Consider the following 17,831-nt stretch of genomic DNA (forward strand, 5'->3'; position numbering starts at 1 on the left):
TTGTCGTGCAAGGCGTTGGCGCCGGCTTTGGCGCGTCCTCTTTGACACAGCTGGAGCACCTTCAGTAGGCATCTCCTTGGCGGAGGAGAAGTCCTACTCTTCAAACTTTTGCTGATCGAACTCGTATTCGATCTCTTCATTCACCCGGATCTTGAATGCCGGTTGCGTCACGACAGCCTCGGCAGCGAGGCTGTTGGCTCCCACTGTGGTCGCCAGTTTTTTTTCGTCGAAAGTTGCCTTCATCATTGATTTCATTAGAACTTTAATCGTTTACAAATGAATTCAAATAACAAAAATAAAAATTACAACTTTCTTGAAAATAAACGCAAGATCCGTTTATCGTCTCTTGCTTGCGTGGGTCTTTGGCCTGTGACGGGGACGTCGATATCCGTGGACTACCTGGCACTCAGATCTGTTCCGGAAAAATCGGACAGAGCTTCGTCGATCCGCGAGGAGATCTAGAAGCTTGAAGCGCCTATCTCGGCTAAAACGAGATATTTGCTCTTCTTAGGATTACCGGCGAAGGGTAATACTAAGGAACGGACACGGGTGATGAAGAATCTGATGAAGACCTCTCCTCTGTTGAAGCGCTCGACCACTCTTTACTGCAGCAGGGCTTCGCCAACTTCTCCAAAAATCCAGATCTTCAAAAATGAGGCCTTGGGTTGCTATTTATAGGCAATAGGGGCACCTAGGGTGCCTAGACACCCCTGGGGTGTCTAGGAAAAGCCTAGACACCCCTGGGGTGTCTCAAAACATCCGAGACACCCCTAGGGTGTCTCGGAATTTCCGAGACACCTTGGGGTGTCTCAGAATTTCTGAGACACCCTGGGGTGTCTCGGAATTTCTGAAACACCCCTGGGGTGTCTCGGAATTTCTGAGACACCCCTGGGGTGTTTTGGAATTCCTGAGACGTCCGTAGGTGCATTCGATTGTTTTTCGCCGTAAATTCTTCGTCCGAACTCGGATTTGAGTGATTCCAAGTGCGTTGGAAGCTTGGCGAAGAGTTCTATCTGCTCCAATGGTTGGATTATCTGTAGAATGAACGAGACTCAAAGGGCGTTGTCCTTTTTGTGAACATCGCCGGGTTCCTGGTTGGCCCGGGTCTTCGTTGTTCCGAAATCCTATCAGCTCACGTAGTTCGTCGATTCACTTCAATCGTTCATCGACGTCAATTGAACTCCTGTGGATTGGATAGTAACGTTCATCGTCACTCTTTAACACTGAACCGTTCGCGGAGACCTATAGGCAATTTTCGATGCCTACAAGGCTATGAGCCTTAGTTATGTTTTTAGTTGTTTTATGTTAAGACAGATTTATTTATTTCGGATGTTGAATGTATTCTAGATTTTTCACTGAGACATGATTTATTTATGAGATACTCCTTTCTATGTCATGTTTGTTGTAGTTATTTCCTTTCTTTTACATGTTTTGTACATACACTTTACATTGATTCCACTAGAGGATATTACTGTGATTGGTGAAACTTGTTGTTGCGCAGTGTATGTGCATGGCAGGTTTAACATCTTTGGGTTTACCTTGGACTACAGCCATGTGTGAAAACAGGGGAGTCACGGTTGGTATCAGATCTCTAGTTCCAATATCCTTAGGATCATCCTATGTCAAGTCGTGGAGCTAGAATAGAGTTTCTTAGGATTCATGTATAGAGTCCGCTAGAAATTTCTAGAATGAATGAGGACGTTATATACGTATATTCAAAAAAAATTACGAATTTTTTTATGACAACTATTTTACTTTAATTGAAAATAATTACCTTTATACATATTGTGATACGTTATGTATATATATAATTGTGATCTCATTTACTGTGAAAAAATTAATTTCTCCTATTAATATTATGAATATCGGGACGAGGACGTGGTCGAGGTAAACTCGTACCTGGAGAGCTGGGCAAGCAAAGCCCCGAGCCGCAGCAGACTCCACAATATTTGATTGACTTCACGACGCGATTTACCGTAAGATTTTGCAACACTCGAGGAGCAAGAGGTGTATCAGTTTCCATCAACAGTACCACTTTCAGGAATACCACCACCAGTTATACTAGTTATATCTATTAAAGAGGATGTACTAATGATTACACCATCACCACAACCAGTTGTTGATAGAGCTGCAGAGCAGGAGACTTGGCTTTGTAAAATAAGAAAGGCGTCAGACACGAAGTGCATTATTGTTTCAAGGCACACTAGATTCATGTGCAGCCTATAAATAAAAAGAATATGTGAAGATTTCTTAACGTCAATTCAGTACCAAACTAAAGATTAAATGTATTCAGCATAGAGGACATCATCGGGGAATGGAAGCAAAGGATAGTAACGACTTCATATTTTCGCAGGAGCAGCGAATATCACTTATTTGGGAGAATTTGTTTACTCCTTCGACAAGCAGTTAGAACTAGTTCAATTGAAGCAGAGATATATGCCTGTAGTTAATGAAGAAATCAAAACCAGTATGGTGATGATGGTAAGGGGCCTATTGCGGGATCTAGAAGACCCCAGCAGCAGGGTAATGATTTTTACCACCAGCACAAGGACAACATAAGAAGGGAGTACAACATGATTCGAGAATGCCGTAGCAACACAAAGTTTGAGATATATGTTACAATTGTAATAAGATAGGACAAGAACAAAGTATTATCGTAGCATACCAACAGGAGGCCAGCATGACAGAGGTCAGGGTCAACAATCTCAGAGCCATGGTTACGGCCAACAGCGGATGATAAAGGCACTGCCTATGATTTCAAGGATTGAAGGGCCAGTAGGCCAGATTTACGTTATCCAGGAAATTCCTGAGGGACAAATGGTCCCATATATTTTTCCTCACCGGCAGAGTTTATATAGCCGTACCACGTGAATCATGGTGCGAGCGGAGCTTTCTTCACAAATTTCTTTCAAACACAAACCTTATCTTATTCAAGAATTTCGCATTTCTTTTATCTTTCATGCCTTCGTGAAACACAAACCTTATCTTATTCAAGAATTTCGCATTTCTTTTATCTTTCATGCCTTCGTGGATAGGCTTCAACTTGTAGCACATCCTTTAGATGTTCTTTCGCATTTCTTTTATCTTTCATGCCTTCGTGGATAGGCTTCAACTTGTAGCACATCCTTTAGATGTTTCGTTATCAATCTCTACTCCTCTAGGGGAGATGTCCCTATTAGAGAGTATCTGTAGGAGATGTGTCATCAATCTAGATAAATCCGAGTTTTTCATAGATCTGATAGTATTGTGTATGTCTGAATTTGATACTATTCTTGGTATGGATTGACTATCTTCCTACCACATCAGTATTGACTGTTTTGTGAAAATAGTCAATTTGCGAGTGTCCGATGAGTCTGAGTTAGTTGTAGCAACCTCTCAGGGCAACCAGTTTGCGGAGTTACTTCTAGTGTACATTGATGAGGTGATGCTGCGGGATCAGAATGTTGATTTATACGAGACTAGAGTCATCTCAGAGTATCAGGATATCTTTCAGGACATACCCGGGTCACCTCCTTTGTGAGAAGTTGAGTTTTGTATCGAGTTGTAGCCGAGCATAGTCCGGATATCCCAAGCACCCTATCATATGACACCTGCTGAGATGAGAGAGCTACAGACCTAATTGGATGAGTTATTAGCCCAGGGCTTTATTCGTCGGAGTCATTCTCCGTGGGGAGCGCCGGTCCTCTTTGTGAAGAAGAAGGATGGTAGTATGCGATTGTGTATCAATTAGTATGAGTTGAACAAAATCACTATCCGGAACAGGTATCCATTACCAAGGATTGATGACTTGTTCGACCAGCTACGGGGAGCACAGCATTTCTCGAAGACTGATCTTCATTTTGGTTATTTTTTTATGAGTTCAGGAGATGGATATTCCCTAAACCACCTTTCTAACTCGATATGGGTCCTTCGAGTTTCTTGTCATACCATGTGGGCTAACCAATGCACCTGCGGTATTCATGGATTTGATAACTCATGTTTTCCATCTATATTTTGGACTAATTTATGATTTTATCTATCGATGATATCCTTATCTATTCGAGAGCGGAGGCAGAACATGAATAATATTTACATTTGGCATTGCAGATCTTGCGGAAGCATCAGTTGTACGCTAAATTTAGCAAATACGAGTTTTGACCATCCCGAGTAGTGATAGAATATTCGTTGTCTATATGGATGCGTCATTAGCGGGTTTAGGAGATGTTTTAATGCAGACATAGAGAATAATAGTTTATGCCTCTAGACAATTGAGGACGCATGAGCAGAACTATCCCATGCATGACTTGGAAGTACACTACAAGAAATTACATCTTTAACGAAGGGATTTCCCTTCGTTCGTTAAAGAGCTAAAAACATTCGTTATTGTATGCTAACGACGGTGAAAAATCCCTTCGTCACCCGTCATTGAAGCCCTCTTCACTAAAGAGTTACGAAGAGATATACTACCCGTCGTTATAGAGTCTATAACGATGGAACATATTACCGTCGTTAATATTTATGACGGTAATTATCACCGTCATTACCATCAGTGATGGGGATATTTTCTCGTCGTTACCATCAATGACGGGAATATTTTCCTGTCGTTACCATTAGTGACAGGATATTTTCCCGTCGTTACCATTAATTACGGGGATATTTTCCCATCGTTGAAGGCCAATTAATGACGGTTGAATACCATCGTAAAAGTCCTCATTGTGGGTAATTAGTAACCCATCAACGATGGTGCTTTCCCTTCGTTGATGACAAAATACGGTTTATAAAATCGTCATTATAGACTACAAATTTCTAATATATATTAATGATACTTGGAGATTCATAGAAAACTATCATATTATCCTCAACATGACACTAAGATTCACAACACAAATATATTAAAAATACCCAATAATGAATAAAAGAGAAATAAAAAAACTCCATTCATTAATAACTTCAATAAATAAAATTTCATCATCCTCAAATATTCAATACTAATAACAAGTGTTAATATCCCAATTGTTCTAAAGGAAAATATGTGAAACTATCTAATACAAATTAAAATAAAAGTCTGGGAAAGACACGCCCTTTCATCTATAATCATCGTCAAAAGAAGACTCGAGCTACACCCTCCTAATCTTGCATGGATAGCCTGAAAGTTAAAAAAATCACATAATTAAGAAATATCAATTAAGCAAATATTATCTTATTAAGTAAAAATCACATTTTCTCTAGTGTAAGTAGTCAATCATAAAAGTATATAAGATATTTTACAAAAAATAATTACCTAGTCTTGCACATGTTCTCGAGTTTGAGGAGTCAATGAAGATTGTTGCCTTAAAAAAAGTTCCTGCATAGTTTTCACTTATGACTCTAAGTTAGACATCCTTTGTTGTTGCTCCTGCTCATCTAAGCGTTATTGAAACATCTGGTTCTTTCTCTTTTCTTCTATAACTCGTACTTCCAGATCAGATCAACTAGGGAGTGGTCCTCTCAAATCTTTCAAAGTAGTCTCACAACCAAATACAGTGATGTGACCATGAGATTGCTTCTCCTAAATTTTCTCAACTATCTCAATGTCTGAAAGTAAAGGATTTGCTTGTTTGACTTGAATGATTTCATCGTATAAAAATTAAATTCACATGTTAGCACTATATAATGCATCATGATCAAACTTAAATACATACTTCACTTACATATTTATCTTGATCCTCGGTATCTAGTATTTCATTAGCTTTCTTTCGGGTTTCATGAAACATTTTTACCACATCAGGTGGATTTCCTGACTTGCTACCCTTATTCAAATATTAAATAAAAATGAGTACAACATCAAACTAAAAAACAATATAGTTTTAAATAAATAGGAAATTAGTTTTGAATGTATACTAATTCCCACGCAATTTCTCTAAAGGGTTTACTGTCTGTGTGGTGGAGCATCTTTCTTTTGCCTCTGTTAAGTGTATTTTGTTGGCTTTCTTTCTATACATCAAGATTAAAAGAGAATTTTAATAATTCAGTAATATACGTGAAACAAAATAAATAAAAATAGGAGATTAATACCTGAAATTTTGAACAAAAATAATGTTCCTTAACTAGTCAATCTCAGTCATCAACACTTACTCCTACATGTTTATTTCCAAGTGCAACTTGTAATGAATTTTCTTTCACATATTTCCTGTGCATGTCACCACGCCATTATATGATAGCAATTGGCAATGGTTTTGTTCAGCATAGGTCTCCAGATATGGCCACACTTCAAATCGTGATATCCACTTACGGTGTATCTCCTTCTCATTTCTGAAAGGAACACGGAGAATACTAGTATGCTCAGTTCCAATAACCTTCTCTAGCCTCTGGCCACAAGTGGTCCCGACCGTGTCTGGTAGCAATCGGGTCACCTATGAAGATTATATGTTACTGAGGAAGCCACAAGTGGTCCCGACCGTGTCTGGTAGCAATCGGGTCACCTATGAAGATTATATGTTACTGAGGAATATTACTTAGAAAAAATATGTTGAATTCGAAAGAACACTTTGAGACTTACAATTAAGATGCGGGGAGTGATATCCAAGAAACTAAAATCATATGCCTTTAATTTTGTAAAAAATTTACTGTTCCTCTGTAGCTATGAACCCTAAGAAAATTAAGCAATGGCCACATGCTTTCTTTGTCATTAAACAACTTTGAGGAGAGGTGTCGATTAAGGAATTGCACTCCATTTCCAATTGACTTGGAAAGTGACGGACGAGGGAAAGAAGCATTGAAAGGCTAAAAATCCAACTCGAGAACAAGTTCCCCTGAGCGCTAAAACAATGAAAAATAATAGAGATTTACTATTGATTTTAATAATTTTTCGAAACAAAACTAGATAATACAATCTAATCAAAACACCCACCTCTTTGCAAGCTCTTCCTTGAACTGCAAATATTTAGCAACGGTCAACTCCTGCATAGTGAGTTCGCTCACATTCACACGAACATACTGCCATACCCCATGCCGAGGACGAATTGCAAGAGCAACCCATGGAGGTAACACTATTGCCTCCTGTATTATGGTTAGAAATATTAAGTTATTAGGTGTTTTAGGAGAATAATAATTTTTAGACATATGAGTTTAGTCCCACATTTTCTATCATATTATATCTCTATATAGAGGGGGTAGTTATTGCCTTCAATAAGAATCTACATTATTTGACTGTTTAAAAATTATATTAATTACACTGATAGTAACAGGGTCAGATATAAATAAGGGGGGAATAGGTTATCACGTAATAAGGCTTGTACCACATCATAAAAACACATTTTTCATAACAAAAATTACAAAGCCATTATATATTTGATATATTTTCTTAAAAGTTATGTGATTAATTGAATATATTCTCAAAAAAAAAATACATGTAAAACATACATAAAATTTTGATCTTGTAATTTTATACCAGCACATAGATAGCAGTGTTAAGTATATGATAGCAATCGGCAATAGTTTTGTTTAGAATAAACAGTTGAGTGAATGATTTGTAAAAATGTTACATGGCTAAAATATAAATTTTCTCTAAGCATTTGGAAGCTCTGTGTGCAATTGACTAACAATAGCATGTTATGAATTTGTAGTGCACTGTGTGCATAAAATAATTGGAATAAGAAAAAATTGACAAATTATTACTAAGTTGGAGAAAACTATCAAATTAGGATAGTCATTTAGTGACTAACAATCACATGTGATATATATCCATATTGCACCTGTGCAGCTTTAAGAACATCCTCAAAGACCCCATCCTTGAGATTCTCATGGTCAGCTTCAGGGATTACATCTTTATACTCAGCTAACAGTTGATGGGGTTGCAGCATTCCCTTCCCCTGTTTGATAAACCTGCAAATTGAGAGATAGTTAATTTCAAAGATTGAAGATAATCGTGAAAAGGAGAAGAAACACAATTATACCAACATTTATGAAGAAGCACTATCAAGATTAATATCTTTCAAATAGAAAAGAATTGAGACCTTGAGAAGAGTACAAACAATTCATTGGTATGTGCCAACAAAGTATTACTCAATCGATCACGAACACTGTGGCCTAGGTTCAGCAACCCCATGGCTTCTTCGTTCAGCAACGACGGCTCTGGGCGGCTGGGGCGGCGCTGGCAGGGCAGGGAGGATGCTGTACTGGCGACTGGGGCTCTGACCGACGCAAGGGGCGTTGGCCGACACTAGGAGCGTTGGCCGACGCTGGAGGTTCTGGCACGGGTGACGGCACTGGCCGACGCTAGAACGAGATGACGACGGAAGAACATGGACGAATAGCACAGATATGAATAGTAACACATTTTTGTTATTAGGGCTTGTTAATTTGTTTATTGGTTGCGGTTAGAGGAGGTTTGGGTTTGGGTTTGGATCCTTTATATTATTTTGATTAAATACTCCTGTTATGATTAAAAGACATATTAATGAAGGTAATATACTCCTTCGCCTTTCAGGAGACCCAATAACGATGGTATTAGAACCAAATCAACGAAGGGATTAGAAAACTGTTATCCTATCTCACATTGTTTCTCTAATAATTGTGATAACTTGATGAAGGGCTTTAAAACCATCGTTATTTTACACACATTAATGACGGTTAACTGGCCCCTTCGCTAATTTTAGTCGTTAAATACCCGATTTCTTGTAGTGGTAGTAGCAGTATTCTTCGCATTGAAGAAATATAGGCACTATCTGTATCGAGTATAGTTTGAACTATTCACAGGCCACAAAGTCTGAAGTATCTATTTTCTCAGAAGAAACTCAACCAGAGGCAGCGACAATGGGTCGAGTTCATCAAGGATTATGAGTTCGTGATTCAGTACCATCCGAGAAAGGCGAACGTCATAGCGAATGTTTTGAGCAGGAAGCGTCGACACCGGAGTGCGGCTTTGAGGTGCCCGTTGTGTCAAGATCTTCATACTCTTAGCCAGTTTGAATTTAGGCCGAATGTTTCGAGCAGGAACCGATGCATTTTTTTTGTAGCCATGCTAGTGCAGCCATCTTGGAGTGATAGAGTGGCTAGAGCTCAGTTAGAGGACACTTGAATTCAAACTCAGAAAGAATAGATTTCCAAAGAACCCAAGGCCGATTTGGACCGTTGGGGCAGATGTAGGACTTCGGATGATAGTCTAATTAGTGATGCCAGTTAATGCATAACTAAAAGGGAATTGTTTAATGAGGCCCATTGAACCAGATACACAGTGCATCCAGATACAACAAAAATATACAAGGGCTTGACGGGACATGTTTGGTAGAACGACATGCTTAGGGAAATTATAAAGTATGTAGCTAAGATATCTGCCAACAAGTAAAGGCAGAACATCAGAGGCCAACATGGACCCTACTAACTTTACCCATTCCGGAGTGGAATTGGGCAGTTATTTCTATGAACTTCATTGAAGGATTTCTAAGATCGAAGAAAGGGAACGATTCAGTTTGGGTAATAGTTGATCGGTTAATGAAGTTAGCACATTTTATACCAGTAAGGATGACTTACATGGAGGAGACTTATGCGAAGATATTCATCCAAGAGATCGTAAGATTGCATGGAGTTCAAGAAATGATTGTATCAGATTGAGGCTCAGTTTTTACTTCACATTTCTAGAGGAGTTTCCAAAATTTCATTCGACAGCAAATTATCTTTTAGTAGTGTATTTCACCCACAGACACATGGGCAGGCTGAGAGAGTAAACCAAATGAAATGTTGAATGACATGTTGCGGGCATGTGTTATTGATTTCTATGTTAGGGAATTCAACGATTCGGTAGACGGGGGAAACTTACCCCGAGATATGTTGGATAATTCAGGATATTCAAGCGTGTTGGAGTAGTTTCATATAGACTAGATCTTCCAACATCGATGTCGGGTATACACAATGTTTTTCATGTTTTGATACTTAAGAAGCATTTACTTGACGAGAAACAGTAACGAGTATTAGACGCGCTGGCGATTTAACTCCATGATGATTTGACTACGATTGAGATTCATGTTCATATTCTTGTTATGAGAAAACAAGAGACTTATAAATAAGGTGATTATATTAGTCAAAGTTCAAATGAACCGGAAAGGAGCTAAGGAGGCATTTTAGGAGCGTGAATAGGATATGCGTCGCGACTACCCACACCTATATGAACAGGTAAATTGATTTGATTATGATTTGCTTATAGTTTATAATGATTTGGATAGTCATATTTTATATTTAACACGAGCATGGGGGTATTAACACTCTCCTAATCATTCAGAATACATGGTATATATATGGGAGGTTCCTTGTTTAGATTTTTCGCCCGACGTACTTATTCCGTTTAGTTAGGGGTAAAGTGAGAGTATTTGCATTCTAGATGGTTAAGTATAGATATTGCTATGTTTCATATCTAGAGGTGAATAATAATGTATTATTAATCTCTACAATAAGATGCGGAATTTCGGGGACAAAATTTTTTTAAGGGGGGAAGAATATCAAACCCCAAAAATTTGAATATTTTGTGATAAATAATAATAAATTTGTTATACATTGATAAATTATGATGTTTGAGTATGCTAGGAATTGATTTGAGATCAATTCAATGTATATATGTATATACGAGTGTTAATGCACAAAACATGCATGATGTATAAATCTAATGACCAGTGGAGAGATTTTGTAATTTACACACTGATACAGTGTGAATATGGAAATATTTAAAAGACTAAAGTTGTAGGTCTCTTCAGCAGCTTTTTAACAAAATCTTTAATCACCTCATTCCGAGATCTGATACGAAAGTTACAGCCAAAATACCGAAGAGTGTTTCTAGTCAAACTGGGTTTCCAGTTTCGGGTTTTGGGTTTTTGGCTGTATTTATATATATGTGTGTGTTTATACACAAAAAACACCTATTTTCTTCTATTTTCCAAACCCTAGTAGCCTCTCTCCTCCTCTCTCAAACCCTAGACCTAAACTTGAGTTCTCGGGAGAGTTTCATGAGGCGAAAAGTGAGGAGAATACGAGATTTGTGGCGTTTGGCATCAAATGTTCATTTGCTGATTGTTTCAGGGGGTTGTTGATACGGGTGTATCTTCTCTTCGGAACTTAGCGATCCTCATGGGAGTTTGAGGATAGATGATTCTCATGCTAGCATGAGAATAGAGGTGTCAAACAGTATAAGGGAACACAGGAGGAAGCGTGGAACGAGACGACAAACAGAAGAATCGAAGTACCCAGTTTTCAGCCTGTGAGTCGACTCATTACAGTCATGAGTCGACTCATCAGGTTGAGTCGACTCATGACTGTCATGAGTCGACTCATCGCTGGTTGTTAAGTTTTGTCCAGTTTCTGTCGAGTCGACTCATCTCAGTCATGAGTCGACTTATCGATGGTTTCCTGGTTCGTTTGGGATTCTGTTCACGCGTTTTCCTGTTGGTTTTGGGTCTGGTTATTTACCAAACTGCCATCCACGTTTGTACACCTATATAAGGGATTGTTTTAGGGTTTCTAAACATCTTTTTAGATCAGAGAGTTTAATCAAGAGAGATTAGATTCTAGATTGAGATTTGGAGAGCTTGTTCTTCAATTCTAGAGTGAGATTGTGAGGGAGAGAATGTAATCTTTTGTTCTTCATAATCTAGAGAAGGTATTTTCCTTCGCCAAACTGAATTGTTCTTATGTTTTGGTCGTCCTCTTCTCAACCCACCTTTGGTAATTCCGCGACCAAAGGGTGGTCGCACGGCAACTCGTATCAAGTTGGTATCAGAGCATCAGATCCGGTGAAGGGGCATTCTGTGTATGGTCCTTACTCGATCCCAATACAAGAAGCTTGGCGAGATCCTTATTTCATTGGAAGGCGTCCAAGATTTAAGGAAGGAGAAGATGACTGAAGGAGACAATTCAACGAGGATTGATGCATTGGAGAAGCAGATCGAGACGATAGGTTCGACTCTCACACAACTCGTCAGTCTTATCCATGGAGGTGGCAAACAAGGTGAATCTTCTTCGAAGAAAATTGTTGAGTCCGATGTGGAAAGAGTAGATTCAGATTCCGACGAGGAGGAGGAGACCATTAAGACTGTATTGCATCAAGGTGGTAAGAATTCTTATCAGAACCTGAAGATTGACTTTAAGGTGGAGATTCATGTTTATGATGGGAGTGTTGATGTCGAGAGGCTTGATGACTGGAACGAGCGGATGGAGACGTATTTTACTCTTTATGGCTATTCGTCGAAAGAGAAGATTGTGTTCGCGACTTTGAAGCTTTCAGGGCACGCGTTAACGTGGTGGAAATCCTACTGCAAGCAGGACAAGAAGGCGGTGTCGTGGAACAAGTTCAAGGAGTTACTGAGGAAGCAGTTCTACCCGGTGGGATTCCTTAAAGAACGTTGGTACAAGTGGTACGGCTTGCGCCAAAGGGTCAATCAACCAGCAGCAGGCGATGTTCCTCAACATTGCAACAGAGGAATATTCCGTGTTTATGAAGTATATGGCGGGATTGAGCGATCACATCTGAAAGGAGATGAAATTATTCACGGTCGGGACTATTACAGAGGCGAACGTGAAGGCCATTTCCATTGAGGGTAGGCAAAAGAAGGGCAACGAGGCTAAGGGAGACTCCAAACAGACGGGAGGCGAGTCTAGTGGTTCTCAATCTAAGGAGGAGAAGAAAAATGGTGATCCAGGGAAAGCAGAGCTGATTTGTAATCACTGTGAGAAGACAGGGCATACAGCTGATCGGTGCTGGGAGAAGTATCCTCATCTGAAACCAAGAGGGTTGAAGAGGAAGGAGGAGAAAAAGGCATACATGATAGCTCAAGGTCCGAAAGAAGTTTCGGGGATGACAGAGCCCAACAGCAGTCTCAACCTTATGGCGGGAAAACAGGCCACGAAAGAGGACGACGACCCGAGAGAGCAACTCTTTGTTCTTAAGTTGCAAGTGAAGACCAGTTTGGTTGATGCCATTGTTGATTCGAGTAGCGAGAAGAATTTGCTATCCGAGGCATTGGTGCAGAAGCTAGGTCTGAAGACGGTCAAGCATCCGAAGCCCTATCTATTAGGGTGGATTCAGAAGGAGGAGAAACTGAGTGTAGTTGATCAATGCACTATCAGATTTGCGCTCCACGAGTTGTATATTGACGAGGTCACATGCGATGTCGTTCCATTGGATGTTTGTCAGATTATACTGGGTAATCCGTACTTATGGGATAGATATGCGATCTACGAGAGGCGGGCTCAGAAGTACACCTTCACTAAAGATGGTGTAAAGTTCATATTTCGTTCGGCATCTCTTCCGAAGGAGACAAGCTTGGGGACAGTGACGCGAGTGAAGATACTAGTGAATGCAAGCAAGAAGTTTGTCTCGCTGTGCATTAGACTTCCAGAAAAGCCATCGACAAAGGATTGCAAGTTAGAGTGAACGGTGACTATGACGAGACGTGGGACGAATGAGTTGTTTCCGATCGGACGTCAAGACCGGATACCTAGCAAGGTCAGGTGGTGCAGAAAAGATGGAGGAGCTCGAGAGTTTTCCTCAACAAAGGTTCTAACTCCTAGCAAGGTCAGGTGGTGCAGAAAAGATGGAGGAGCTCGAGAGTTTTCCTCAACAAAGGTTCTAACTTGAATGGGACTTCAAGTTCTTAAAGAGGGGACACATGATACGGGTGTATCTTCTCTTCGGAACTTAGCGATCCTCGTGGGAGTTTGAGGATAGATGTTTCTCATGCTAGCATGAGAATAGAGGTGTCAAACGGTATAAGGGAACACAGGAGGAAGCGTGGAACGAGACGACGAGCAGAAGAATCGAAGTACCCAGTTTTCAGCCTGTGAGTCGACTCATTACAGTCATGAGTCAACTCATCAGGTTGAGTCGACTCATGACTGTCATGAGTCGACTCATCGCTGGTTGTTGTAGGCGTATAAAACTGCTTATAGGTCCCTTAACACAGCTCGACACGGTGATTCGACAAACCAATGAACCATCGGGCGATATATCCAAGCATGATCGTTAGACCACAACACCAAAGCGGATTTACTGCCAAACAAGGATCCGGACTGCCAAATCAGAGTCCAGATCAACAAACCGAGTTCGAATGAAGCGCAAGATCGGAAAACGGCAAAACCAAACACTTGGAGGGCTCGGCCGAACGATGCCACCTCTAGGATGGCCTCGGCCCAATAACGAGCCACCACTTGGTGGCTCGCGTCAAAGACCCGCAGCCACCTAGGTGCCGGCCAGTAGCCACCTGAGGTGGCCGGCCGACAGCCACCTAGGTGGCCGGCCGAGCCACCTAGGTTGGCCGGCCGAGCCACCTAGGTGGCGCCGGCGCAGCCACCTAGCGCAGCCATCTAGGTGGCCGAGCCACCTGGCGAGCCACCCAGATCTGGGCCCAGATCTGCAGCCCAGATCTGGATGAAATGCTATAAATAGAGAAGGAGCGGCTTATTTTAAGGGGTTGGATTTTGGTTAAACTTTGGAGTGTGAAACTCTGCCCGGATTGAGAGCTAAACTCGCGGAGTTTGGAGCTCTGAAGACTCAGACTTTTTAGATCTGCGTTCTTGGCGATCATCCACGCCAAATAAGGCAGGAGTTCGGAAGAGAGATCAGATCTGAGATCCACACGGTGAGAAAAGTCTCGATTTCGCTTGGTCGATTTCGATTACTTAGGGCCTATTATTTCCTTGGTGAAATAATCCCCTCGGCTGTTATTTCCTTCGTAAATTAACACCCGTCACTACCGTAGTAGATCCGACCGGATCAAGATCGTGCGGTGCTCACGGATTAACCCCGGCGCAGAGCGAAGAACCCACACAAGCAAGAGACCGCAAACAGGATCTTGTGATTTGTTCCAGAAAAGGAAAGTTGTAATCTTTAAGATTTTCTTTTTTCTTTGATTTTGTTGTAACCGGATCTTACTCAAAGACCAGATCTTTTTGTAACCGATAAACTGTTGCTCAAGAAAACAATGACTTTCAATGAAAACGATTTTCCCGCGTAACAAAACTGGCGGACCCATTTAAAGTGGGAGCACCGATCTCTGCTGCCGAGATCGTTGCCGTCGGCAGCGGGATCTCGATCCCGGTCGAGGAGGAGGTCGAGTATGAATTCGACCAACAAAAGTTCGAGGAGTATCTGTCATCCTCGTCCGGATCCACCTCCCCCCTCAAGTCCAAGTAGTTCTCCTCCAGGAGAAAAGTCCGTTGGTACGAAGACGTGCAGAATGCCAACGAAGATCTCACCCCAACTGAGGCTTAAGTTGCATCGGGTGAAGCTCCACCGACCTCCAACCAGGTCAAATCTGTTCTCGCCAATTCCTCCACCACTGAGGGCGTAGTGACTCTCTCAAAGAGAACCCGCCAGAGGCGACGTCAACGCCTGGCGCGATAATTTGCAAAGGCAATGGAGTCCACTGACGGAATCCGCTACAACGCGGATCTGAAGAACAGGAGAGGCAACCAGCCTCAACAACCAATGAATGGCAGCTCCTCCAAGCCGCCAACAAATGAATGGATCCGTGTCAAATGGAATCATTCGACACGTGAAGAGCGCATTCGCAAGCACCATGCACTTTTAGCGCAGGCACGGGATCAAGTCCAAGAAGCCCGCAAAAGACTGCAGAAGGAAGTGGCCAAGAAGTCACCACCAATCCGCCAAGTATGGAGGCCGAAGTATGAAGCGGCGATTCAGGCTAAGGAACAATCATTGCAGCCTTCAACGTAAATTCAACCTCCGGCGAACCAACCTGAATCACCGGTAATTCCAGTAGCTACTCCGGGAGATCCCGCAGAATCATCCCGAAGAAGGAGGTCAGTTTTGGAGCGCCTTGGTCCACTTCCCGATGAGGGATGCAAAGCTCCAGTTCAAGAACGTTTGGGCCCGATAAAGAAGCCCCGAACGACTCAACATGCTGGGAGTCGCCGCCACCTTCAACATGACAAGGAGTTCATGGCAGCTACGCGCACCAATTTGCACATTGAAGTACAGGAGCCCACTGAGAACTCACGCCCACAAAGGCATGTTTCGAGGAGCGTGATTCTTGAAAGCCCAAAGAAGGCAGTTCGCCCTCAGAAGGAAATATTGTTGTCTAATAATGATAACGTTATACCTGAGAAGTCGTGCCAACACATGATAGGTTACTCTGACCTTTAAGCAGACGAGTTGTACTATCGTGTTGGGAGTACGAGTAAAACCAGGAAAAGGAGTCCTCGAGGACTAGAAACTCAATGCCCCTGTTCCAAACTCATTCGGGCAGTATTGTCTGAGTGCAACTGCATCAAGACAGTCCCCGAAAGAATTTCGGTTTTCGAAAGGCTCAGTACCGAAACGCCAAAACCAAGGCCTAGGCATTTCCGACAAAGAAGAACGGTAGTTAAAGATGGAGAATTTCCGAAGGTCACCACTAATATGACTAGCAAAGGGACAACACATGATAATCCCGAGTCGATTCCGAAAGCACCCCGGTGTGTAACCCGTCTGCAGTCTGGAGCCATCATACGAGCAACTTATGGTAGGATTCGGACAAGATTATCTTCAGAAGATGAAGAATCGGATGGCGGCTCTGCGGTCGCATCAGATAATACGGTATCCAGCGAGGGACAACCCCGCAAGTCACTTATGATAAGTGCGGAACAAGTGGCCAAGATGCTCGAAGAAGCCATGGCTAAACAACAGGAGAGCTTCAGGTTCGAAATGTAGATGGCCATGCAGAATATGAGAGAAATGCATGACCAATAAATCCAAGCACTGACAAACCAGCAAGGTGAACCAAGTCATCATAACCAGGTTAATCAGGAAGATGAGGACACAGATGCGAATGAAGTTCATAATGCCAATAATCCTCCCGTCAATGCAGGGGGTGGTAAACAGAAAGAAAAGAAGCCCCAGGAGGTTCAGAATCCGAAACAGTCTCGTTTCAACCGTCCGATTGGAAGAGATAAACCGGAAAGCTCGAACACTCCGCACATCCTCGATATTATGACTCAACTAGCTAACATTCCAGCACGGATAACATTGTATGAGTTGCTACGGTTGTCTAAAGAAACCAGGGAAGCCTTGCAAGAAGCCTTAGCCAATTCAGAAGTGTTCCTTACTCAGATCAAGCCGGTACCTGAAGAGCCAGAACCGTTAATTCAACACTGCAATGTAGTGGCTAAAAACCTTCCCTGCATTACCTTCACCAAAGAGGATATGCAGACAAAGAATTCGAACCATGATCGACCCCTATATTTCATTGGGTACATTGGCTCCAGCAAAGTCAACCGAATTCAAGTGGATCCGGGTTCCGCTGTGAGTATTATGCCGCTTCGCTTGATGCATAGCCTCGACATTCCAGCTAGTAAGTTGGCGTCCACAGGCACTGTTATCTATGGTCAACACTAGCGGGTCAATACCCTTGGGTAAGATCCGGGTGAAATGTCAAATGGGAGATTTGAAGACAGAAGTCACATGTTATGTGATCGATGCTGAAACTTCATATAACTTACTATTGGGTCGGCCTTGGATCCATAGTAATGTTATAATCCCCTCCACTCTCCATCAGTGTTTGAAATATGTCGACACTGATAATAAGGTTAGGACGGTGGTCGCGGATAAGCAACCATTCAAAGGGTATGAGAATAATTTTACTGATTCTCTCCTTTATAGTAACGAATCTGATACTGAATCATCGGCCCATGGCACGGACAGCGGAGAAGAAGCTGATACCGAAGCCGGACTTGATTACAATGGAGGTTTTGTTTTAAACGACATTATACCCTTGGTAATCAACCTTGACGATGAACAATCGTCAGATGGTAGTTGTAACTGGCAACTTGCCAATAATGAAATAAATAATGATTTAGAGTACTCACTGTCTCTTGATGATGTAATAAAAGAA

The 17,831-nt window shown here is 41.7% G+C and overlaps 1 pseudogene; it reads right to left on the bottom strand.

Moving 5' to 3' along the window:
• Positions 2,366–8,065, bottom strand: LOC109847597 (annotated as a pseudogene).

This window comes from Asparagus officinalis, chromosome 7 (genome assembly GCF_001876935.1).
Source record: "Asparagus officinalis chromosome 7, Aspof.V1, whole genome shotgun sequence".
Taxonomy (NCBI): Eukaryota; Viridiplantae; Streptophyta; class Magnoliopsida; order Asparagales; family Asparagaceae; genus Asparagus; species Asparagus officinalis.